At 46.5% G+C, this 26,232-nt stretch overlaps 1 long non-coding RNA gene and 1 pseudogene across 1 annotated transcript; one reads left to right on the top strand and one right to left on the bottom strand.

The window, feature by feature from the left end:
* Positions 1-2,204: 2,204 nt before the first annotated feature.
* On the top strand, positions 2,205-5,909 carry LOC120592982 (uncharacterized). The gene is made up of 2 exons (XR_005650272.1): positions 2,205-2,457; positions 2,551-5,909. It is a non-coding gene; the product is annotated as an uncharacterized LOC120592982 (long non-coding RNA).
* Positions 5,910-13,147: 7,238 nt separating this feature from the next.
* On the bottom strand, positions 13,148-14,466 carry LOC120592985 (polypeptide N-acetylgalactosaminyltransferase 1-like; annotated as a pseudogene).
* Positions 14,467-26,232: the final 11,766 nt, after the last annotated feature.

Raw genomic sequence — 26,232 nt, 5'->3', positions numbered from 1 at the left:
ATCAGCCTGCAGGTGAAGCCGGAGGTGCCCCGGCGCTTCGAGGCCAGAGAGAAGCTCAGCGGGATCGGCCGGACACTGGGCTGTCCACGTCCAGTGCGGCCACTATCCGTGACAACAAGGACAAGATCCGTGCATGTTCCCGCGCAGCCACCCCGCAGACGGCCACCAGGTTGACGCGCAGCCACAGCCTGGTGATGGAGAACATGGAGCAGCAGCTGAGCTTGTGAATCGAGGACCAGAACAAGCGCAACGTGCCCATCAGCGTGGCGCTCATCCAGGAGAGGCCCGCAGCCTGTCCGAGGACCTCAGGCGGGAGCAGGGCGAGGGCGCCGAGGCTGAGCCCTTCGGGGCCAGTCGCATGGTTCGCCCGTTTCAAGGCGCGCCACAGCCCCACAGCCTGCGGGCGAGCGGCGAGGCCCCGGGGGCCCGCGCGGAGCAGGCGCACAAGGACCCGGCGCTGCTGCGCAGTGCGATCCAGGAGGCGGCTCCACCGCCCAGCAGGTGTTCGACGTGGGCGAGACGGGGCTTTTCTGGAAGCGACTGCCCGACAGGACGTTCCTGCCCACAGAGGACAAGTCAGCCCCCGGGTTCAGAGCTGCCCGAGATCGCCTGACCCTGCTGCTCGGTGGCAACGCGGCCGGCGACTTCAAGCTGAAGCCACTGCTGGCGAACCCCTGGGAGAACCCGCGCGCGCTCAAGGGCTTCTCCGAGCCCAGCCTGCCGGTGCTGTGGCGCTCGCACAAGGACGCCCGGGTGACCACGAGCCTCTTCCAGGAGTGGTTGGTGCACTTCTGCCCGGCGTGGAGCGGTACTGTGCCCAGCACGGCCTCCCGCACAGGGCGCTGCTCATCCTCGACAGCGCGCCGGGCCATCCCGGGAATCTGGACGACCTCTCCGACCACGTGCGCGTGGAGCACCTGCCCAAGAACAGCACGGCCCTCCTCCAGCCCACGAACCGGGATGTCGTCGCCACCTTCAAGGCGCGTGACCTGCGGAGGGTCTTCCGCCCGTTGGCGGTGCCGGCGGAAGGCGCATGTGAGCCCTGGGCGGTCCCCGCCTTGTGCCAGGATCACAGCATCCCGGACGCGGTGTTCAGCATCTCTGAGGAGTGGGAGGAGGCCCTGCCCGCCACGCTGAATCGCGGGTCGAGGGTGCTGTGGCCCGAGTGTGTCCAGCAGCGCCCTGGCAGCGCACACGTGGAAACCCTCTCGCAGATCCGGCGGGACATCGTGGAGCTGGCGCGGGGCGCAGGTTTCGCGGGGGTGGCGGAGGCCGATGGGGTGGCGGAGGCCGATGGGGTGGGGCTGCTGCAGAGCCGCGGGGCCGACCTGGCCCACGAGGAGCTGATGGCGCTGGCGCTGGAGCAGGAGCGGGCCGGGGAGGAGGGCAAGGATGGCTCCCCAGCCCCCCCGGGGGCCAGCTCACTCCCAGGCACCTGTCCAAGGCCCTGGCACACTTCGATGCTGGCGTGCAGATCGTCAGTGACAACGACCCCAACCTGGAGCGCAGCCTCGGAATCTGCCCGGGTGTCAACGACATGGTCAGCTGCTATCGGGAACTGCTCAGGGAGGAGAGAGGGCCCAAACAGTGGGGGGCGGGGTCCCATTGTCTCAGCCTTTCACGTGGGCGGAATGTTTCCAGTTTATCGTATTAATTCTCCGGATGTTTTTTTGTTTTTTGTTTTTTTTTAACCAGTAAATAATTTATCTCACGTGAACTCAAATACATGGTTTTAAGAGCCTCGGTGGATCCTTGAGTGTGATTATTGCGTCCTGGGTCCTTTGGGGCAAAGCAAACTGGGTTTCCTAATGGGAGCCACCAGAAGGCCAAGCTGGCAGTGCCGTACCCGGACACCTGCTCCTGGCACCTGTGCTCCTGCACCGCACTCTCCCCGTGTCCGGAGGGGGGCCCACCAGTTAGGAGAGGGGCTCTGCTTATCTTCTGGGCCTGTCTTCCTTCCGCTGGGCTCAGGCCCCAAAGAGATTCAGGGATCCCCAGGGGGCGTGGTGGGAGCAGGGCCTGGACACACACCTCCCAGCTCCGCTGCTCCAGGGCCCTGGGTGCTTCTCGTCATCCTGTCCTGCCCTTCAGAGTGGCGCGGTGCCCACCTGACCGGGGAGAGGGAGAGACTTCAGCCCGTGGCGGTGAGTGAGGCCGTGAGCTCGCCAGGCCTCCGGCCCCAGTGCTGGGCGTCCTCGTGACCGGGCGTCCCCTGGCCAGACTTGGGTGCTCATTCTCCCTCCCTTCTTGTCTCTTCTCTGTTCCCTTCATCCCGCCCCCTTTCTGCACCAGTTTCCGTTGGACCCCTGCCCTGCCCCTTCGACTCTTCTTCCCACGGACATGGACTCATTCCAGGCAGTGGTGGCATTTGGACACAAGGCCCTGGCTCCCACACAGGAGGACCGGGGGCCACTGACACCCCGCAGAAGGAGGCCTGCAGCGTCGTGACTTGTCTGGGTAAGGACGTGGTTTTCGGGGTGTGGGTTGGCCTTTAGGCGAATGGGTCCCTGCTGCAGGAGGCCCTTCCCTGAGCCCACCTTCCTTCTGCAGGGGCAGCTGGCCCAGGGTGTTGGCCCGACGGTTTTGCTGGGGAGCCCAGATGCCCGCACGTCTCCCCTCTGCCCTCCATGCACCCTGTGCACACCTGGCAGAGGTGTATCCAGACCTGACTTCAGATCTCCCTGCTGGCGGGACCTCTGGCATCCGAGCAGGCAGCTCTCTGCCCCACACTCGGGCCGCCATCGTGGGCGTATCTCAGGATCGCAGGGGTGCTGGTCAACTCCTTCCGTTCAGATGTCCCCACCATTCAGTGTAGAGTCGTAGTCAGATGAGAGACCGACTTCAAATACCACCTTGGGGCCTGTTAGACGAGGGCAGATGAAGCTCAGTCAGTATCTAGAGAAGAATTAGTGTAAATGGCAGAAGAAAATGCTTAAAAAAATCCAAACACAAGAGCATAGAAAAAGATGATAAAATAAAACCGGATGAAAGGAGAGGGAAGCGATGAGGAAGAATCCGCAAAACAAAACGAAATATCACAATAGAGAATTGACAAAGGCAGAAATCGCGAACGAACCTCTGTCGAGGCCGATGAAGGAAAAAAGAAAAAGGCAAAAGTAACGAACATCGGAAATGAAAAAATGCCGAAGACACCAAAAGTTCTGGCTCGTGGGAGGGACCCAGGGGTGACATGGAGCCCAGGGCATGACCCCAGCTCCTCGCTTGGGGGTGCTCCCACGGGGGCACTTGGGGCCATCAGCCTCCTGGCACGGTAGACTCAGCCATCGGTCCTCAGGGGGACTGGGGGACAAACGGGGCCGAGAAGGGCAGAGTCAGGGCCCATTCAGAGCGGGAGCCGGAGCTGACCAGAGCGTTGTGCGTCGGCCTCCCTCACACTCAGGCCGGGCTCACCTCCTGTCCAGTTTCGGCCGAGGGGGGCCCAGGAGCGTCTGTCCTGGCTCTGATGGGGCTGGCGGGGTCAGCCGGGTAGTGAGCGCCTAGGAGGGACAGGCTGCCACAAAGGGGCTGGCCTGCCCCTGAATGTGTCACTTCAGACCTCAGATTCCTTACTCCTGGTCCATGGTTGGAGTTGGGGCTTTTGTCTCAGTGTGAGAGGACACAGATCTAAGGGTCAGGGAGCATGTGGGCGCACGGACGGGGTCAGGACAGCGGACAGAGGGTGGGACTAGTCCAGGCTGGGCTTGGCCACTTGCTGGCTTTGTGGCTCTGGATGAGTGGTCACCTTCCTGAGGGGCACTGTCCTCTGAGGCTGATGGATCAGAAGGGGCCGGGCTGCGTGCATACGCCCCAGGCAGCCTGAGACTGGCTCCCGCTCTGGCCCCTGAGTCAAGCAGCCCACACCAGGGCAGGCCCCTCATCTGGGCTCGCTTCTGTCTGCTTGGTGACCCCACAGCTCTGCCGAGGGCGCTGTCCTGGGTGCACCCCATAAGGCTTCTCCAGAAGACCCCATCCTTACTTCAGGGGTCAAGCTGACTCCACACAGGGTTCCCTCCCTAGGGCAGCCTTTGGGGCACCTGCAGCCCAAGGGACTGGGAAGGGGCACAGGCTGGGCCAGGTTCCGCTCGACGCTGTCCCCTCCTGTTCTTGGATAGGGACGGGGACTCTCGCCCACTCCGGCCCGCTCCAGTTCCACGGAAGCGAACAGTGGGTACAGGGGCTCTCACTTGTCCCCCCTGTTGTCTCCTGTCCACTGGACAGATGTGCCCTCCACTTGCCCCTCGGCACGGCCACAGCAGGGAGGCGCTGTTTACTACCCCTAGGTACATCTGTGCCTTTCTTCCGAGGAAATGCCCAAATCTGAAATGCGAATGGATGACTGGAAAAACCTCATAAAGAAAAGGAACCTTAGCTGGGGGCGAGGGTGAGTGTGGAGGGCGTCCAGGCCTGAATCAGGTTCGTGGAAGGTGGAAGATGTTTGAGAACCCCTTGATGTTCTGGGGGCTTAGAGACCCCGCACGACGGGGTGTGGATGGGAGGGCTGAGGGAAGGGCACAAAACCAGGACTGCGGGCACTGGACATGCAGCTCCTGCCCTGGCTGGGAGCTGCTGGTACCCGGGGACAAGCCCAGGTCATTGTGAACCGATCGAGGGTCAATCCCACTGGAGAGGAGACAGCCCAGGCCCTCGTTGCGGCTCCAGGCGGCACAGGGGTGTCTCTGCCAGCTTTGCCTGCTGCTCACTAGGCCTCCTGCCTAAGTGCTGGCAGTTGCTGCTAACTGTGCACCTGAGACAGGTGCGCTCCTCCCTGGAGATGCCGACAGCAGCTGCAGGTGACACGATGACATCCATTCTAGGGAACAAGACTGGGAATCTCATGCCCATCCCCGTGGCTGCAGATGAGTCCTGCATATGCTGCAGGTCACTCCCCTGTCCAGGGCCCCGGGCAGCAGAGGTGAGCCTGTGAGTGTTCCCAGGACTCAGGTCAGGGCTGGGTTGGGGGTCGATTTGGGTCCCCCAGCAGAAATGCTCAGGGCTCGCATCTGGGGGTACCAAGGTTTCGTCCCTGTGGTTCCAGATGGCACCCAGCCCTGCCTGGTGTCAGCTCCAGCTGGGCTGCGTGGGCTGAGGGAGCTGGTAACGAGGACACTGTGAGGGTGGATGCCGAAGGCGAGGACTGTGACCCCCAGCAGCCGGAAGCGGGGGTGAGTTGTCACTAGAATAACCTGTGTTAAGCAAACTTATCCTGACTTCTGACTTCCACTGTGCGTGTATGTCTGTTTGTCTGTGTTTTTATATCGATTTCCTTATTTTTCTCAGATCTTGATATGTATCTTCCATATCTTCAGTCTGGATCACTATACAGCCTTTTATGTAACTGTGTCTTTTCCTGCATCATTTCCAAATTTGTTGTTTCTTGAAGCTACAATTTTCAGAAACTTGAGGCCATGGGGAACATCCTCACTCATCGTTTACTTAGGGTATCTGTACACATTCCCGCCCCTTCTCCCCACATGTATTATCACTGCCTTCCCCCCAACTCCAGCACACAAAGGAGCTTGGGAATAACACAAGGGTGCAAGTCATGAAAGTTATATTCTACTGCCATCTTGTGAGAATTTTGAAAATAAGTGTGTCATCATAATTTTTTTCCTGCTGCCATCTGGTGGGCATTTTGGGAATAAAACAACAGTGCATGTCAAGAAAAGTTACTTCTGCTATCTCGTGTGCATTTAAAAAATAACACCCCAGTATGAATCGTTATAAATTTGTTCTCTGCTCCCGTTTCGAGTGAACCTTGGGAATAACGCAGGAGTGCATGTCATGCAAAATTGTTTCTGCTGCCATATCGTGGGTGTGAAAATAACATCCAGGTGTATTTCATCTTAAAACTTTATTTTCTGCTTCCATCTGGTGTGAATTTTGGGAATAAAATCGGAGTATAAGTCAAATTGTTATTTGCTGCCATCTCGTGGACGTTTCGATAACAACATTCAGGTATGTGTTCAAAAAATTTTTTTTCTGCTGCCATCTTGTGGGCATTTTTGGAATAACACCTCAAAGTAGGTCATCATAAATATTCGTTCACTGCCGCCATCTGGGGGTAATTTTAGGAATAATGCCACATCACATGTCATAAATGATTATTTCTGCTGCGTTCTCATGCAGTTAGAAAATAATAGCTAGGAACATGTCATTCAGTAATGTTGTTTTTTCAACGGCCATTTTGTGTGTATCTTAAGAAAAATGCAGCAATGCTTGTCCTGAAAATTATCCTCTGCTGCCATCTCACAGGCATTTTGAAAGTAGCAGTCAAGTGAATGTCATTATAAAAATTTTTCTGCCTCCATCTGGTGGCCATTTTAGAAATAACACTGGGGTATAGGTCAACATGAAAATTTATTTTCTGCTCCCGTCTTTGGAATAAAACCAGAATTTAAGTAATAAAGAGGTTCTCTGGGCTACCATCTGGTATGTATTTTAGTAGTAACACCTCGGTGTCTGTCATCATGAATTTTCATTCTCTGCTCCTATGGGCAATTTAGAAAATAACCTCATGGTGTTTTTGGAAGAAGAGCAGAGCACATGTCATAAAGAACTATTTCAGCAGCTATATCATGTGTATTTTGAAAATAAGACTTGAGAGCGTGTCATTATGAAAAGTAGTTATAAATGGCCATTTCGTATGTATTTTAGGAAGAATACGGTAGTAGTTCAATGACAAATTATTCTCTGCTGCCATCTTGTGGGCATTTTGAAAATAAACAGGCATAAGTCATAAAAATATTTTTTTCTGCTGCCATCCTGTGGGCATTTTGGGAATAGCAACCAAGTGTATGCCATCATGAAAATATATTTTTTCTGTTATCTACTCTGCATCTCGGAATACACCATCGTGTAAGTAATTAAATGTTATTATCTGCTGTCAATTGGTGGGCATTTAGGAATAACACAGAGTGTTTGACGTCATGAATATTCATTATTTCCAGTTATCTCGTGGGCGTTTTGTGTATGACAGAAGAGTTCCTGTTGGGCATGATGTTATGAAATGTTTATCTCTGCTGCCATTTTATTATAATTATCTCTGAATGAGATAACAGCAGAAATAATAGTTTTAGACAGGCGATGTGGTGTTATTCCAAAAATTCCCACAAGATGGCGGCAGAAATTAATATTCATGACCAGCTACACTTGGATGTTATTCTCAAAATGCCCACGAGATGGCAGCAGAAAAAAAATTTATGAAGACATTTACCTGTTATTATCAAAATGTCCAGCAGATGGCAGTAGATAACAATTTTTTATGATGTAATCCGATTTCATTCTGAAGATTCACTTAACATGGCAGCAGAGAAAAAATTAATAACGACATATGCTTGCGTGTTATTTTTTAAGTATACACGACATAGCAGCAAAACTTTTTTTAACAAGCGGCAGAGAATAATTTTTCATGATATGCACTCCCGTGTTTATCAGCAGATGCACACAAAATGGCCACAGACAAAAACTTTGTTTAATCAAATATGCTTAGGTGTTATTTTCTAACTCCACGAGATAGCAAGAAATAACTGTTTATGTTGTGAGCTGTGCTGTTATTCCCAAATTGCCCACCACATGAGTATTCATGATGAGCCAGACGAGGGTGTTATTTTCAAAATGCCCACAAGATGGCTGAAGAGAGTCACTTCATGACACGCACTCCTGTGTTCTTCTCAAGATGTACCCAAAATGGCACCAGAAAACTTTTCATAATGGCAATGCCTTGAGTTTATTTTCAGAATGCACATGACATAGCAGCAAAATAACATTAATGACATGCTCTGTGTTTTATTCCTCAAATGCCCAGCAGACGGCAGAGAAAATAAATTTTTATGATGACATACACCTGCGTGTTATTTTCAAAATGCTCATGAGATGTTAGAGGAGAAAAAATGTTCATGATATGCAATTCTGTGTTATTCCCAAGACTGACATGAAATGACGGTAGATTAAAACCGTTTATAACGACATTCCCTTGGTTTTATTTTCAGAAATCACGTGTTGTGTTATTTCCAGAATGTCCACCAGATGGCAGCTGAAAATGACTACTCATGATAACCTACACTAGAGTGTTATTCCAAAAATGCCCAGGAGATGGCAGCAGAGAATTAATTTTTATGATGGTATCCATCTGGGTGTCATTTTCATAATGACCACCAGTTGGCTGAAGAGAATATTCAGGCTCTCAAACATTCAAGTGTTATTACTAAAATATACACAAGATTTCAGCAGAGAATATCTCTTTATCATCTACATTCTGGTGTTATTCCGAAGAAGCACAAAAATAGGTGCAGAAAATGCATTTTCACGATGACCTACAGTTTGTGTGTCATTCCTAAAATGCCCACCAGACGGCAGCAGAAAAATTATTATATGGACATACACTTGCATGTTATTATCTAAGTGCCTAGGAGATGGAAGCAGAGAATAATTTTTCCTGACATGCACTCATGTCTTATTTCCAAGATGCACACGAAATAGCCTCAGACCCAAACTTTGCTTGGCGACATGGTCTTATTATAGCAGCAGAAATAACTGGTGTTATTCCCTAAATTCACAGCATATGGCAGCCGAAAATAAATAGTCATGATGAACCAACACCTGTGTGTTAATTTCAAAATGCACACGCCATGGCAGCAGAGCATCACTTCATGACATGCACTCCTGTGTTTTTCCTAATATGCACACGGAAAGGCGGAAGACAAAAACATTTTCTGACGGCTTGCCTTTGGGTTTTATTTATAAAAAGCGCACAGGATAGCCGCTGAAATATCTTTTTCTAACATGCACTGTGGTGTTACACCCCAAATTCCCACCAGATGGCAGCAGAGAATGAATATTCGTGATAAGAAACACGTGGGTGTTAATCCTAAAATACCACCAGATGGCAGCAGAGCATATCTTTTTATTACTTACACTATGTGTCATTCCCAAGATGCTCACTATATCAAGGTACAAAATAAATTTGTATGATGACATATATGTGGGCATTATTTTTAAAATGCCCACGAGATGACAGGAAAGAACAATTTGTTGTGAGAGGAACTTCTATGTTCATTCCAAGATTAGCATGAAAGGGCAGCAGAGATAATAATTTCGTAACATCATACCTAACAGGCACTCTTCAGTCATACACACGATACCCACCAGATGGTAGTAGAGAACGAATATTCATGATGTCAAACAATCGTTATTATTCTAAAATGCCCACCAGATGGAACAGAGAATAATTTATTATGACTCGCACTCTGGTGTGATTCCAAGATGCACAGTAGATGAGAAGAAAATATATCTTCACGATGGCATACATTCGCGCGTTATTCCCCAAATGCCCACAGGAGGGCAGCAGAAAATAAATTTTCATGACTTACACTTGCTTGTTATTTTCAAATAGCCTACGAGATGGCAGCAGAGAATAATTTGTCCTTATACGCACTCCTGTATTTCTCCTAAAATGTATACGAAATGGCCGTGAACAACTTTTCATAAAGGCAAATGCTTAGGTATTATTTTCAAAATGCACATGAGATAGCAGCTGATATAATTCCTTATGACATGTGCCGTGGTCTTGTTCCAAATTGCCCACCAGAGAGCAGCAGAGGATGAATATTCATGATGACAAACACTTAGATGTTATTACTAAAATGTACACCAGATGGCAGCAGCGAATGACTATTACTTCCACTCTGGTGTTATTCCAAGATGCACAGTAGATGAGGACAGAAAATATATGTTTATGATACACTTGAGTGTTATTCCCCAAATGCCGACAGGATGGCAGCAGAAAATAAATTTTTATAATGACATACACTTGCTTGCTAATTTGAAAAATCCCACGAGATGGCAGCAGAGAATAACATTTAATTATACTCTAGACTAATTTCAAGATGCATGGTAGATGAGAGCAGAAAATATCTTTTCATGATGGCATAAACTTGGATGTTATTCCCAAAATGCAAACCAGATGGCAGCAAAAAAATTATGATGACATACACTTGCTTGTTATTTTCGAAATGGCCAAGAGATTGCAGCAGAGAATAACGTTTCAGGACGTGCACTCCTTTGATTTCCTCAAGATATACGGGATGGCTGCGTACAACTTTTCATAATGACTTACCATTATTATTTTCAAAATGCACATGAGAAAGCAGTTGAAATAATTCTTTAAAATGTTCTGTATTCTTCCCCAGATGCCCAATTGGATGGCAGCGTAGAATGAATATTCATGATAACATTTGGGTGTTAATCCTAAAATGCCCACGAGATGGCAGCAGAGAATAACATTTAATTATACTCTGGTGTTATTCCAAGATGCACAGTAGATGAGAGCAGAAAATATGTTTTCATGATGGCATACACTCAGGTGTTATCCCCCAAATTCACACCAGATGGCAGCACACACCTACAAAAAATTATGACATACATTTGCTTGTTATTTTCAAAATAGCCACGAGATGGCAGCAGAGAATAACTTCAGGACGTCAAATCCTGATTTTTCCCAAGATACGCAAGATGGGTGCGCATAATAATTTTTCATGACTATATACCATTAGATATTATTTTCAAAATGCACACGAGGTAGCAGTTGAAATAATTCTTTTAAAATTGTTGTATCTTCTTCCCAAAATGCCCAATGGACGGCAGCATAGAATGAATATTCATGATGACAACATTCGGGTGTTATTCCTAAAATACCCACCAGATGGCAGCAGAGAATAACATTTTCACTTACACGCTCAGGTCGTCATGAAAAATTATTCTCTCCTGCCATGTCCTGGCCAATTTTTAAAATAACAAGGTAGTGTATGTTATAAAAATATATTTTCTGCTGCCACCCGGTGGGCATTTTGGGAATAATATCCGAGTGTATGCCATGATGAAAATGCATTTTCTGCTCTCATCTACTGTGCATCTTGGAATAACACCAGAGTGGAAGTAATGAAATGTTATTCTCTGCTGCCATCTGGTGGGCATTTTTTGTATGACAGAAGAGTGCCTGTTGTGCCTGAAATTATGATATTTTTATCTCTGCTTCCATTCGTGTTATCTTGGGATGAACACAAGATAGCATGTCATGAAAAATTGTGTATGTCATAAAAAAAATATTTTTCACCTTGTAGTGTGCATCTTGGGAATTACACAGAATGTAAGTAATCAAAAGTTATTCTCTGTTGCCATCTGGTGCGGATTTCAGGATTAACTTCCAGATATTTCTCATCGTGAATATTAATTTTCTGATATAGTCTGGTGGGGATTTTGGGAATAACAACACAGCACATGCCATGAAAAGTTATTTCTGCTGCTTTCTCCTTTGTGTTTTATATATAACACTCAATGCAAGTTGTCATGAAATGTTTTTGTGTGCTGCCACTAGTGTGCATCTTGAGAAAAACAAGGAGTACATGTCATAAAAAAAATAGTTCTCTGCTGCCATCTCGTGAGTATTTTGAAAACAACACCTAGGTGTAGGTCATCATAAAAATTTATTTTCTGCTGCTATCTGGTGGGAATTTTGGGATTAAAATCTGAGTTCGATTCTTAATGACAATTCATTTTATGGCCCCATCTTGGTGCATCTTGTGAATTACACCAAAGTGTAAGTAAAAAAGTTATTTCCTGCTGCCATCTGGTGATTTTTTAGGATTAACGCCCAGATCTTTCTCATGATGAGTATTCATTCTCTGCTTCTATCCAGTGAGAATTTTGGGAATAATGCCGCAGTGCGTGTTATGAAAAGATATTTAAGCCGCTATACCGTGTGCATTTTATAAATAACACCCAAGGGCATGTGGTCGTAAAATGTTTTTGTCTGTTGCCAATTCGTGTGCATCTCGGGAAAAACAAGGATTGCATGTTATGAAACATTGTTTCTGCTGCCATCTTGTGGATATATTGAACATAACACCCAGATGTTATCATAAAAGTTTATTTTCTGCTGCTGTCTGGTCTGAATTTTGAGAATAAACAAAATGAATGTCATTGGAATCAATTATTTTTCTCCACTGAAATACAAAATCTTTTTGGAAATTTGATGCTGTCCCACAACCAATTGTACTTCTCATAGTTCTAATTTCCTGTTAACCCTGTTTAATATCGTTTTAAAGAATTCTTTGTAAAAATGTTTTCATGATTCTGGATCTGGTTCCAGTTCTTTTAATATATCTTTATATCTATATTTCATACACTGGCTGCTAGTCGGGGGAAAATCTTGGAAATATCTTCATTACAGTAGCATGTTCAGCCGAAATTACTGATGTTATAGTGAGCCAAAAGAGGTGCAGCTTTCTAGAAAGCGCATTTTGTTGATTGTTTCATCATCTGAATATTCTTTACAATGATGAAAGACTCTTCCGATCTTGTAAACATCTGTATGCACAGTCTTGCTCCATTGTCATTCCGTGACCTTGGACAGGAAGGCCGGATCACAGCTCAGAAGCAAGTGGAATCTAATTTTTAATGGCTGAGAAACCTTACATCCTGCAGGACGGAAGCATTTTTCCTATTTTCAGTGCTTAAGAATGTGGCAGAAAGGTACGCAGAGTTAGCTCGGTCAGTCCTTTTTCTTAAATTTTTTCATGAGTTTTGTCTCAGAATATTTCTGGAGGAATAACATTTTGAAAAGGCCACTGCTGGGACCAGCTTCCATCACAGCCTCTAATGCTGGGCACCTGGCTATCCTCTTTTGTGGCTTCATCCAGGTCCCGATTCCTGTTTATATGTTGCAAGGTCGGTTGCCTTTAGGTGGTGGCATTTGAGCATCGTGACCAAACCATTAAGGTTTGCATTAGGCCAAGTCTTGATGCTCTATCTCCATAATCTACTTTCGTACACCACGAGATATGATATAGAAGAAATTCTGAAATTCACCCATCCAGATTTCTATGACTCATCTGTCATTATTATTGATAATCTGTCCTGTGCCTCTGGGAAACACACAAGATGTAGCTTTTTTAAACCCACGTCCGGCGTGTGAGCAGGTAACGATCTCCTTAATTCCTCCACACTGCTGAATCTTAAATGAATTTTCTATTTTTTTCCTCTTCCCCAAATATTCATTCTAACATCTTATATTCCAATTTCTTGAAAGTGATCTCTATCTCCTGAAAAAAGGTCTCCTTCTATTGTAGGTATACTGACAGGAAGAGTCCGATCAACGTTCCTTCTGCCCATTTTGCTTCAGGGAACAGGATATCAGCAAAAATTGAGCTTCCACGTGAATCTACCATAGGTCATATCAGAATCTGCCATACACTCATAAGTACCATCTCCGATCACATGAATGGTAGGACATACCACTGTTTTCCTCTCATGTTTGATCTTGGCTAAGAAAGCCTCCTGTCATCCCCCTGTGCACTCACAGTGAGGGTCTACGAGGGTGATCACTTGGCCTTTAGACGCAGCAATTTCTTTTATTTAATTCATTTATGTTTAAAATTAAAACATTTTTTAAAAACATTTTAAAAATAGACGTTACATTAAATATTATTATATAAAAGTACAGCAGCTTCTTTTATTCTAGCTCTGATCAATTTGGAACATTATTCCATTAAAATGACATGAACTGTTACTTTTAATTTTTTCATGTAACTCCCTAGGGCCTTTTCATAAAGGCTCTTTCACTGGCATCATCTACTAGATCAATTTCTTTTAGCATGTGTCTTGGCGAGTGATTAATGACACTATGGACAGTTCACAGAAGTGTGCTCTAAGCCTCATTGTGGCAAAGTACCATCCACAAGATTTCTGGATACACCCTTGTTTTACACTCTTCTAATCTAACATCTGGTAAAGATTTGTTGAGCGCAATTATCTCACTGGCTATGTAATTGAACTGATTAATTTTAAACATCTCTTTTAACTTTTCTTGATCCTCTTTACGAATGATGACCTGTTTCCCCATTTCTCCAAGGCCTTCATGAGGCACTTTGACAGGCCCCAGCAGGAAGCTGTCTCTTTTTTTCCCGTCACATTTGTTGCATTCACTAAAGTAAAGCAACAGGCACATACCCAAGACTACCCCAATCAAGAGGATGGCTAGGACCACCTTGCAACACGCAAATTTTCTCATTGCATTTCATGTCAAATGAAAAATTAAAGAATAGGTATACAGAGATGATGAAAAATTTTCCAATCTAGTTTCATCAGAAATCATATTTATAAACCCAAAGTGGTTTTTCAAATAAATTCATGTCCCCAATCCAAGTGTCCCACATCTCTCTAGAATGCATGCGGCAGTGGCGGTGGCAGCGGTGATGATGATGACGGCGGATGCTTCTCAGGACAGGCCCCTGGGATTGTGTGGGATTCCTGACATTGCAGTGTGGGCTCTGCTCTCCGGCCGTGGTCCACCATGACACCTCTTCAGGCACTGCCTGTGGTTCCCCACTAATGATTTTTGAATGAGGTGTTGCTAAGTCAAGGGGACCCTATAATTAAGCATAAGAGAAAACAACATGCCATGATAAATCAATTCACATTTCTCCCAGTCGCTCAGATTTTCAAACGCAGCAGGCTTAATTAAAAGAGCATGATTTGGCACAGGATCAACTATAGACATTCCGAAAATGACTGATAAGCATCTTTAACGTTCTTATACTTTTATATCAATTCTGTTTAAAAGACTGATTTAGTTATCAAAAAATTATGAAGTAATTTGGGTTAACCTATGTACGCAATTCTGCTAAGTGTTCTACGATAAAAGCTTACACTTGAAAAACCCTATTTGCCAAAGCCAGGTCAGGAAGGATGTCTCTAACACCTGCGGCTGAACAAACTCTATCCCATTGGCTTCTCGGCCGGGGGAGGATCGGGGACAGACTGGTTGCCCTTGTGCCGAGTATTCCTCCCAGGCACGCAGCCCACACAACGAGGATCTAATCCGCGCCTTCTCACCATTAGCTATCCGCAGCTTGGCCTCAAAAGGTGCAAGGTACGGGTATTGGAGGGTGGGGCCAGTGTGAGGTTGGTGGTGTTGAGAGCCGGTGAGGAGGAGCCAAGGGGTCGGTCCTGGGGCGATTCACCAATCAGTGTAGAGATGGGTTGGCCTTGCTCCAGACCTGGACCTCTGGATGCTCTGGGCGTAGTCTCCATCCTGTGTGGACCACCATGCGACCCCCACGTGAGCACGCGTGGACACCCCCACCCCCATATCACGCTCATGTGATCTAGTGTGAGCCCACACTGTGTATGCTCTGCCTTTTCAGAAAGCCAGAAGAAGCTTCTCGAGGCTTCCAGCGGCGCCATTGTGTGAGGCAGTCGTTGGATCTCAGCAGCCCCTGGGAGCTGCACCAGGGACCCAGTGAAAAGAGAAAGTGAGGAGAAGTGTCCCAAATCCAAAGGTCCCAAATCTGGACAGGAGTGAGTGCCAAATGTGGGGAGAGGTGCTGTCTGTCTGCAGATGACACAGCAGAGGACGCGGCTCGGTGAGGAAAATTCTTTTCTTTTTTTTTAAGTCTGTGGTGTAGCATAGAGAGGGTGAGGAGCACTGAACATGAGTGTATCTGTTTTTTTGCTTCATGATATAGAGGAGCTAAAGCTCTATGGTCTATTAGTCTGCATATAACAGAGGGAATTCCTTCTACCTTAATTCCAGCCTGCATCTTCCCCAGGCTAACAGCTCCTTCTATGCCAATCGTCTGGATAGTTCTGCGTGAAGGAAGGGGTTTGATGATTTCGTAGTCTTCCTTAGGTGCCAGATTCTGCCTCTTTCCGCGCACTGAAGATGGATTTTAGAACACTACAAAACTTCCATCTTGTTATGGTGGCAGGAAAATTAATGGCTGGGTTACCGCTAGCTCCTGGAAACTTCTATAGCTGAGAGATCATGGTCTTCCACTGGGAGAAGTAAACGTTATTTTCGTTTACCCTGTCAGCCTTCTTGATCTCTTTCTGTGGGCTTTGGTAGAATTTAGAATCACTGCGAGTCCTTTTCCTCTCATCTACACTTAGACTGTCATGAAAAAATATTTGTGAAGCTATAACCTGTGTCCCCGGAAAGGTTCTCGTCTTATTCTGCGAGAAAGAATTCCAGGGTGAGATGAACAGCTGGAGTTCTTGTGGGTCCAAACTAGATTCTTGCTGAATTCCACAAGAAAGAATCCAAAGGCAAGATGAACAGCAAGCAGGAAAGCACACGTTTTATTCATGTTAAAGTACTCACCTGAGGAGGTGGAGTGCAGGCTTCACCTTGAGAGAGGAAGAGGGAGGAAGGGGTGGGCAGAGAGAGGGAGAGGGGCAAAGTCCCGCTGAGATGGCTGGTTATGAACTTTTTGTTCTCCCTGGAGGGAGACCTTGGAAAATTGTGGTGCCGACTTGGCCTTGTTGTCTCCTCCCAGTAGGTGGGGAACCTGGTTTTCTGCCTTTTCTTTCTCATATGGTGTTTCTGGAACTGTGTTAGTGTCAGGTGCACAATGGGAGCTGCAGTATTTGCGATGCGGATGAGATTATAATGATATTAGAATTAGCCAAAAGTTTTGCTTTGGCCAAAGATGGCATCTAGGCTGGAAAAGACCGGTTTGGGCTTATTACCTCAGCTAGGGCTAAAACGAGGATGTCTGAAGAAAGGAAAAATTTCCAGAGCCATATCCTGGAGGGGGAGGCAATGTCCCTGCACTACCTGTTCAGCTCGTCACTTGGACTTAGCAATTCCTCATTTTGTTTATTGAAACTTTTCTCCTAGAGATGGTCATTTTTTTCAGTGTCTTTTTTTGTCATTTGACATACAAAGGAAATACCATAAAGATAGAAAGCCTTTGGCGTCTTTAGTTAAGCTGTCAAAAGGCTTATTGCTTTGAGTCGCTATTAAATTCCTACCATTAATGGTCAGACTTTGAGTCGCTATTAAATTCTTACCATTAATGGATTCTTTGAATTGGAGAAACTCTCCATTGGAAAACGTTTTATAGAACTCTCATGACAAGCTGCCATTTCACAGGTAAGACATCAGGGTGTTCTCTACAATTGTTAGTAATTCTGTCTACGTTTTGATCTCTATTTGTGAAACTTTTGCGTTTGTCTATATAACGTGTGGTAGGATGTTTTATGTCTCCGACTGCTATTACTTTTGTAATATTTTGTAATATTTGATTGGCTTAAAGGAATTCAATGCTGATATAAATTAAGAAAGAAAATAGAAACAAACACAAATGCATTTCAGGATCATATGATCAGAGACAATATTGGATGTTAAAGCTGGCTTACGTTTGGTTGGATTCCATAGACATGGTTTTGAAAGTTATTAACATAACCTATATATGTTTTAGCTGTGTCTACAAAAATAAGCTTACGTTAGCTGTGTTACAAAGTGTATAAAGAAAATAGCTTGATATACAAAGTATCAAGAAAAATCCAGATAATAATTGGCTTTGCAATCTCATAGTTTTAACTAATAAATAAAATAGAAACTAATAAAGGTTTTTAGGTAAACTATTTAGTAATAATTATTTGTATATGTACATTAAAAAGTTTTTCTAGGTGTTTTTGGTGAGCTGAAACTTTTAAGGTTTTGTTATTTAAATTAAGTGATGGTCATTCATAGTTTTACACCTGCACGAGCAACATCTAAGGGTTCAAATTTTTCTATGTCATTGCCAATGTTATCTTCGGTGTTCTCAATTACAGCCATTCCAGTGTGAGTGAAGGAGTATCACATTGTAGTTTTAACTCGCATTTCTATCACCACTGATGATGTTTAACATCTTTTCGTCTGCCTGTTGGTCAAATCGTATGTCTTCTCTGGAGAAGGATGTAATTAATTGTCCATTTAAAAATCTGCCTGTTTGTCTTTTTGTCGATGAGTTTTAAAAGTTCTTTATGCTGGACAACAGACTCTTATCAGAGATATAATGTGCAACTATTTCCTTCCATTCTGTAGCCTGTCTTTTCACTTTCTGGGTAGCTCCTTTTGATGCACATAAGGTTTTCATTTTGAGGAAATCGAATTTATCTATTTCTTCTTTAGCCGTTTGTGTTCGGTGTCTGTTCTAAGAAACCATTGGTAAATTTGCGGTCATGAAAATTTATCTCTGTTTTCTTTGAGAGTTTATAATTTTACCTCGTCTATTTAAGCCGTTTATTTATTTTGAATTAATTTTTGCATGTAACGTGAGGTTAGGATCCCATTTCATTTCTCTTCCTGTGGATGGCCGCTCGCCTGGCTCCATTTTTGAAGAGACCCTTTTTTAGCCATTTTAATGTCTGTCCTTATCAAAAATCAATTGACCGTTATTGAGTGGGTTTATTTCTGGGCTTTCCATTCAGTTTCATTGATCTATCTGTATCTCTTTATGCCAGTGTCACAATGTTTTAATCACTGTCGCTTTCTTTTAAGAATTAAAATTGGGAAGTAGGAGCCTCTAACTTTGATTTTCTTTTTGAAGACTGTTGCAGCTCTTTGGGGTCCCTGGAAATTTTATATAAGTGGATCAGCGTGTACATTTTCCCCAAAGACCTCTGAATTTTCATAGGAATCATATCAAATCAGTGCATCAGCTATGTACTATTGCTATCTAAACAGTGTTAACTCTTTCCATCACCATGAGAAGGCTTCAATTTTCAGTGTACGAATCCTGCAGTTTGATTAAATCCATTTCAAAACATTTATTAACATTGAAATGATTTAAAATGTGATTATTTACTTAAATTCTTCTCAAGGATTATTCCTTGCTCTCATATGAGTAAAACAGATTGTGGTTTATTGATATTTAGTCCCGTAACTCTGCCAAAATGGTTTACTTGCTCTAATGCCTTTTTTTTTTTTGATTCTGTAGGAAGTTCTATATCTAAAATGTTTATGGTTTAGAGGGCTAAGATAAGGGTTGGGGCTGGGATGAAGTTTGGGGCTGAGGTAGGGGTTCAGGTTATGGGTTATAATTTAGTTATGGTTTATGGTTACTGTTTACGGTTATGTGTAGTTTACTGTTTTTGAAGATAGATTATGGATTACGTTTAGGGTTTCTGGTTATGTTTATGTTGGTTATGGTTTATGGTTATCATTTATGAGTCATGCGTTATGGTTATAGTTTGAAGCAGGACAGGACAAATTTCCCCGAGTTGGGGGAGACAACCCCTCCCCAGAGAGAAGAGTAGGTTCTTTGGTGGAAAGTGTAGAAAGAATTCAACATGCACGCCATAGTGAGAGTCAAAAGGAAAGTTTATTGTAAAAAGGGGAAAAGCAAAGACTAGAAATAGCGAAGACAAAAAGCCAAGACAAGGAAAAAGCCCCGTGGATTGTGGGTGAGTCTAGTTTATATTTCATTCTTTTGTTCCCGTGAGTTAGAGTTTAAAGACTTTGTTTATCCATTTCCTTCGCTATGGACAAACATTGAGAAAGGTTAAGAGTTTACAGCGTGAAAAGCCTGCTGGCAGTTCCCAGCCATTCATCCACAGGTTGTCTATGGTTTTAGACACAGGGAATGAATGATTTTGTGTGGGGCAGACACTTAAAGGCTCTGTTTTTCCCGTTTCCCCTTTACAGGTGTGGGAGATAGGTCGCTAGCAATTCCAGCAGAAATCTTCCTTTGCTCTGCAGGTGCCCTCGTGGGCTGACTGCAGAGCGGATGAGTCTCTGAATGTAGCTCGATTTCACATTTTAATTCTCTTCCCACTTCCTTCCATGAGTTTAGCATTATGGTTAGGGTTTTGGTTATGGTTTACGGTGATGGCTACAGAGGGGAAAAAATGGGGTTGAGCTCCAGGGGCGTGTGGGTGGAAGCAGAGGTCAATGAGGAGAAAGGATGGGGTGGACCCGCAGAGAAATGCACAGCACGGCCTTCAAATGTCCAATCGCAAGGGCTCAGGCTAAACCAGGCGGTGGTTTGGATCAGTCCGCCCGTGTGAGGTGAGGGCCTGGGGTGCCTTGAGGTACTGAGAGACAATGGGGAGGAGGAGCCAAGGGACGGGTCCTGGGTCAATCCGTCAATCAGTGTGGAACAGCCTTCACCAGTGTCTGGTCTTCAGGCTGTGTGCATTTACAGTGGGTCACTCAGATCAAGAGACCCCCACGGAACCCTCACAGTTCTGCTTGACCCAGCGGAAAGCCACGTAGAGCAGGTGGCTTCTCGTGCACGCAGACACGGCTTCACCTTTTCAAGAATCCCACGAAGTTTCTTGAGGCTTCTGGTGGCTCCACTGTGCTGAGGCAGTTCCTGGACTTCTGCAGACCCTCGGAGCTGCTAGGAGAAGCTTTATGTCCCAGGCGTGCTGAGGGGTGACAATACGGGGTGTCAGTCTTTAGAGGACTCGGGAGAGGAACCAGCTCGGTGTGGAAAATTCTTCTTTTTTTATTTTAATTTCGTGGTGTCAGGTAGTGAGGATGAAGAGTGCTGAATGCAAGCGTGTCTATCTTTTGCTTCATAGTACAGAGGAGTTAAAGATATTAGAGTGTATTGGTCTGAATGCAATGGGAATTGCTTCTACCTTAATTCTAACCTGCCTTGCCCCAGGCTAACGGCTCCTTCCATAGAGATGCTAATCGAGTTGAGTCCTGTGTGAACAAAGAGCTTTGGAGGTTTCCTGCTCTTCCTTAAACCTTCAGAGGGAAAGGAAATTAACTTTGTCCTAACGTAAGGCTGGTTCTTGCAGAATGGGAACGAGGAAAACCGTAAAAAAAATCTGTGAAAAGGAGTATTGTAGGGGGTTTGTGAGGTGACATCTTGGGAGAGGAAATTTTATAGACAGTTAAGTTGAATGAGAATGGAATAAATTTCACCAAGGAAAAAATTTAAATATCAAGAGAAAACTTTTGTAGAAGCAGAGTTGAGTTATTCTTTCTTTAGAAGGACAAAGTTTTCCTGCATCCTTCTGCTCCAGATAAGATATTAGGAAAAGTTTTCTGCCTAGAAATCAAAGACTGCTTTCTTAAAATAGTTTTCCGTCTTAATCAACTGCTCGATGACTTAAGAGATAATTTCCTCAGTCCTAAGAACAAAAGTTTTACTTTGTCACTTCGGTTAAGTGAATCATTTAATATCGTTTTAGAATAATATACTAACGAAGAAAATGAAGGTCTAGAGTGTTTTTGAAAGCACAGACTGCTTCTGTGGCTCCAAGGCCCCCTCGCCAAGGACAAATACAAATCGTAAATGCCTTTTCACAAAAACTAAGAGGAAACATTAGCTATGTTCACAGGTAAACTTAATTTATTTCACCTGCCGGAAGTAGTTTAGCTACAACTCTCCTTTTAGATAATCTTATCCTTCTTGTCCAGTCATTTTAAAATGAAGGTGTGGGAGTTCAGAACAGGTCCCCCAGAGATGTTCAGATTGTTTCCAGCTAAGGGAAAGTTCATCTTCTGGCTGATGAGAAACTACTGCCCCATCCTTTAATTATCCAGAACTAATTGCCCATATAATAGGAGACCCTCAGCCAGCATCTCCATCCGACCCTCCTATAGGGCTGGGCAAAGTAATGACCCTTTGAAACTCCCCAGGCACCTTACCATATCCCTAGCTCAAGATGTCTTATATGCCCAAGTCGTCATTGTATTATTCCTCTATCTCTCTTGCATATGGAGTCTCTGACTCTCACGTGGGTGGGGTTCTCATACATACGAATGCATTAAATCGCATTATTTTCTTGCGCTCATCTTTCTCACATCTATTTGATTATTAGACCAGACAGGAGAGCCTTGAGGGTGAAGGAAAATGTATTTCTCCTCGGCAGTTGGCACCGTGAGCAAGATCAACTCATCGCTGGGACACCTCACTTTCCTGTGAAGCCACTGCAGATGAAGAGATGCTCGGGCATCTGACACAGGCCGGCGGAAGGTAAGGATTCTTATCATGGCAGCACATCTCCAATTCTTAACGACAATCTGAAATTTTATGTCCTAAAATACCTGCTTAGTCCCTGTTAGGTCGGAAGCTCCAAAACATACAATGTGAGCTTAACGGCGGTTACGGCTGGGGTCCTATGAGACGGCCGCAGCCCCTAGGGAATCGAAAACCTCAAATTACGATGCCAATGACGAGGAAGATTCCAATTAGATTAGATTATTTAAAACCACATAACAATCACAGGCTTCCAAATCAGATAAGATCGAAAGGAAGAGAAAGGAGAGTCACTGGAGTTGGTGCTCGATTTAACCTCACAACATTTCGGACAGTGATGTTTTATGTTGAGGTACGTTAGACATTTAGGGGTTCAGGGGGTTAAAGGTCTAGGGTCTGAGATAGGGTGTTAGAGGTTAGAATCAGAGTTGGAGTTTTGGGTCTGGGGTCCCTGGACTGCGATCAGTTTGGCTCTGGGGTGCAGTTATGGGTCCAGGGTCTATTTACAGTGTCTCAGGTCCAAAGTTCACCTCCAGAATCTGGCAGCTGACAACCGGGGTCCTGTGTCCAGGTCTGATCCTGGGGGTGTCTGCCTCTAAACCCCTGGTTATGGCTCTGGGGACCATCTCCAGGTTCTGAGGCTTAGTCCATAGTCCAGCTGTGCATGTGTGTTGGAGACTCGTGGTCCGGTGGGTCTGGCTGCAGTGTCCAGGTCCAGCTCTGGCTCCAGAGTCTCGTGTCTGGAACCTGGGATCCTGGGTCTGTGGTCCAGTGTCAAGCCTCTGGCATCTGGTGTCCTGCATCCTGGGCATTGTTCCTGGGTTTTGATTGGGGCATAGCTTTGGATCTAGGTTCTGTGGTCTGCCGCAGGGTCCAGGTCTTGCGGTCTGGGGGTCTGTCTTTGAATGCGGGGTCCACTTTGGTGTCCAGGTTCCAGGATCTGTATCTGGGGTCCCGATTCTGGCTCCAGCATCCGGCATTTGTCAGCTAATGGTCATTGGTTCCCGTTAATCAACAACACGGTGCAGTGAAGGGGGTAGATACTTTATTGAGTATAAATAGCTGAATTGTGATACAGCACAGCTGTGAGAACAGCAAAGCTGTGGAGCAGCTCAGTAGAGCTTCAGGTCGGTCATGAAGCATCCTGGCTGTGGGAAAGCATGGCTGTCAGGAGGGCCTAAAGCGAGGTGACTCTGCGGCCTGTTCCCTCTAAAGCGACAGCTCTGCTCTGCGAGCTCCGATGTCGTCAGATGGTTTGTTCTGCTCTCGCAAGACAACTTCAGCTTCAGTCCTGGAGACGGGCAGGTCCGTGAAAGCTTCTCCCTGAAGTGTGGTTTACATGAAGTACCCCTTGGTAGAAACGGCTGCTAGGCTCTTTTTTAAAATTTGAGCCCAGGTAAGCACCAGAAACCCTTCTTATTAGGCAATTTTTTTCCCCTCAATGTTTACATGTCATGCGTTCTATGAGGGGCACAGGGAGGGGCTCCTGAGGTTGGGAGCTAAGGGATGCACCCTCATAAGAGAGATGTCTCAGTTTTTGCTCCAGGCAGCTCGAAGGGTAGTTACGTCAGCATATGGGTAAGGACAGACCCGGAGTGGATTTCTCCTCCATCCCAGATGCAGCCAGCATTTGAGGATTGAAGAGGGCGCCCAGAAAATGAGATAGTAGAGAGTTGGTGAGATCTCCATCCCCGTGTAGCCCGGTGTGTGAAGGGCCCAACAGGTCCTTGGGGGACCCGTGAGGAGGGACCTGGAGGTGAAAGTCTCCATCGTCTTCATCCATGTGGGTAACTGGTGTGGATGTAAAAACCTTCTAAACCTGTAGAGAACATATATGAGAGTTTATTTGAGCAAAACCGATGACATGTGCCACGGAGCGAGATCTCAGATCCTGTAGGGAATCGGTTTTGCTACTCCTTTCAGGCAGTTGTGATTGTGGAAAGCACATAAGAAAGATCACACGTATGTGGTGGAAAGCGAGGCAGGATGGATACAGAATAGCTCACCAGACTGTGTGTTCTTCGAGGGTGAATAACCCCTTCGAGGGGTTTCACTGTTATTTGAAAGCTCTGTTTACGGAGTTGCAGGACACCAATGGTCGGGACTTTCTTAAATGTTGTACTAAAGAAAGGGTTGGTGTGGCGTCGTGACTGTCGACTAGGGCCTGTCCAGGTAGGAATCTGTGATCCGATCACCTTGTGAGGTTCATTTCCATAGAACCTTTTTTCCGTCCCACTTGCGTAGGGGCCAGTGGAGACCTGCAGGCGATTTCTCTACCCCGGTTCTAGCGTGTGTGTTAGGGGCAGACGGGGTGCCTGGGGGATGGGAGAGTGGAGACTTGGAGGCGGTGTCTCCATTCCAGTAGAAGCCCAGTATGTGAGGGCATAAGGGGCACTGGCAAACATGGGAGGAGCGACCCGAAGGCGAATCGTCCACGTTGGCAGAAGCTTTGTATGTGGCGGCCTAGGGGGCGGGGCGGGGTGGGGGGGTCCCGGAATAATGGTTGAGGAGAGACCTAGAGGGGCACCCTCCATCACGGCTCCTGCCCGATGGCGAGGGGCAGAGTCGTCCCCCGTGTAAGAGAGAAGGTGAGAGACGTGGAGCCGAATCCATCATCTCCGCTTCGGGCAGCCCGTGCGTGGCAGAGCGGGCGCGTGCGCCATGGCGGGGACTAGACTCAGAGGCGACTCCTCTCTCCCTGCTCCGGTCTGTGTGAGAAGCGGAGCGGGCGCCCGGGCCGGGGCTGCGCGTCTGCCCGTCTGAGTCTCGCGAGTTCTCGCGAGTGTTTCGTCTGGGTTCGTTTCTCCCAGACCAGTTCCCGGAACTCAGTTCCCGGGACTCAGTTCCCGGGGCCCGATCTGAAGCGAGCGCCACCTGCGGGCGACTTTCCCCGAAGCACAGGCGGAGCCGCCACGTCGCGTTTTCGGGTTCTGTGGGAAGCGGTTCTGAGGGGATTCGGGGGAGGGGAGCGTTGGCTGTGGAGGTGCTGAGGTTCGGGGACCACGGCCGGACCTAGGTCAAGTCGCTGAGGGAGGGAAGGGAAGGAGCAGCTTCCCGTGGGCGGACAGCGCTGCACGGTTGGCGGGGACGCGTGGGTCTGAGGACGCGGCAGAGTGAGGGCTGCTGTGGAAAATTGTACTTTTTTTTCTGCGTAGTGTCGGCTCGTGCCCAGAGTCATGTTCCGTGTGGCCGCCTAGTGTCCCCAGCGTCACTGACGTGGGTCCAATTTGGGGATCCATTCTGCTCTACCTGTTCGATTTTCTGCCGAGACCGCCATGTTTCGGTTCCTGTCGATTTCTTTTTTTTGGTGGTGAGGAACGTGGAAATCGGGAATTCAAACTTTACGCCGCATCTGCCGCATCCTGGGCAGTTCATCCGTGACACCCAGTGTATTGGCTGGTGACATAGAAGCCCACAGCGTCCCAACACAGGAGGACTCGGGATATTTGGAGTAAGCGTTTATTGTCAGAGTCTCGGTTATCTGAGAAGGCGGTAGGTGAACACCTTCCCAAACTGCCACGTTTTCCCCGTCCAGCTCAGGGTATTTAATGGCACATCTGGGCATTTTTCAGAGGCTGCGTGCGGGTTCTGAGGCCTGTCATGCTTCATGGAGCCATCCCTTTCGCCACGTGGTCCTCCAGTGCCATCAGCAACCCCAGAATAAAGATGGGAGTAGTCTGGAAAGCACGCTAGATCCGAAGGATTGTGATCAGTAAGCACAAAGGTATTGATCGTTCGTTCCAGGGAAACTTTGTACGGCAGGGGACTTTTCAAGCTATGTGTGAAGCCAGGGGGGACAATCTATTGTTAAGCTACAGTGCACGGAAAAGCGAAGCCTGGGATGCTGTGCGTCCTCTACTGCGGGGTCCCAACCGGGCCCTTCTTCACTAGGACTGAGTAGGGGTTTGGGGTGAAGGGTCGGTTTTCAAAGGACCCAGCAGAGATACGGCTCGATATGGAGAGTTCTTTCTTTTCTTATTTTCGTATTTGGTGTAAGATAGGTGAGGAGTAAACATAGGTTTGTCTATTTCTTGTTTCGTATTCTAGGAGAACTAAGGTGTTCTGAGTCTCGCACATATTATGGGGGGGTTGCTTCCATCCTGATTTCCCCTTGCCTTTACCCCGTGCCGATGGCCATCATAGGCATGTAATTGCTGTAAAATCGGTGCCTATTTCTGGGTGGAGCAAACACCGAGATTTGACTATTTCCCGCTCTTACCTGGATTCCACCTCTTTCCCTACCCCCGATCAAAGATGTTTAGACTCGAACGCCCGGTGAAGTTGAATCTGAGAAAACTAGCGAGCACGTTTCTTCTGTCACCAGGTGGGTTAACGGTCGGGATCCCACTAGCTCCTGTGAACTGCTGCAGCCGAGAGGTCACGAACGTCTGTTGGCAGACGTAAGCCGTATTTTTATTTTCCCTGTCAGTCTTTGATCTATTTCTGCAGGGTCTGGGAGAATTTAGAA

The sequence above is a fragment of the Pteropus medius genome, unplaced genomic scaffold (genome assembly GCF_902729225.1).
Source record: "Pteropus medius unplaced genomic scaffold, Ma_sr-lr_union100, whole genome shotgun sequence".
NCBI classification, from domain to species: domain Eukaryota; kingdom Metazoa; phylum Chordata; class Mammalia; order Chiroptera; family Pteropodidae; genus Pteropus; species Pteropus medius.
The sequence above is the reverse complement of the archived record's forward strand: the minus strand, read 5'-3'. Positions and strand labels throughout refer to the sequence as shown.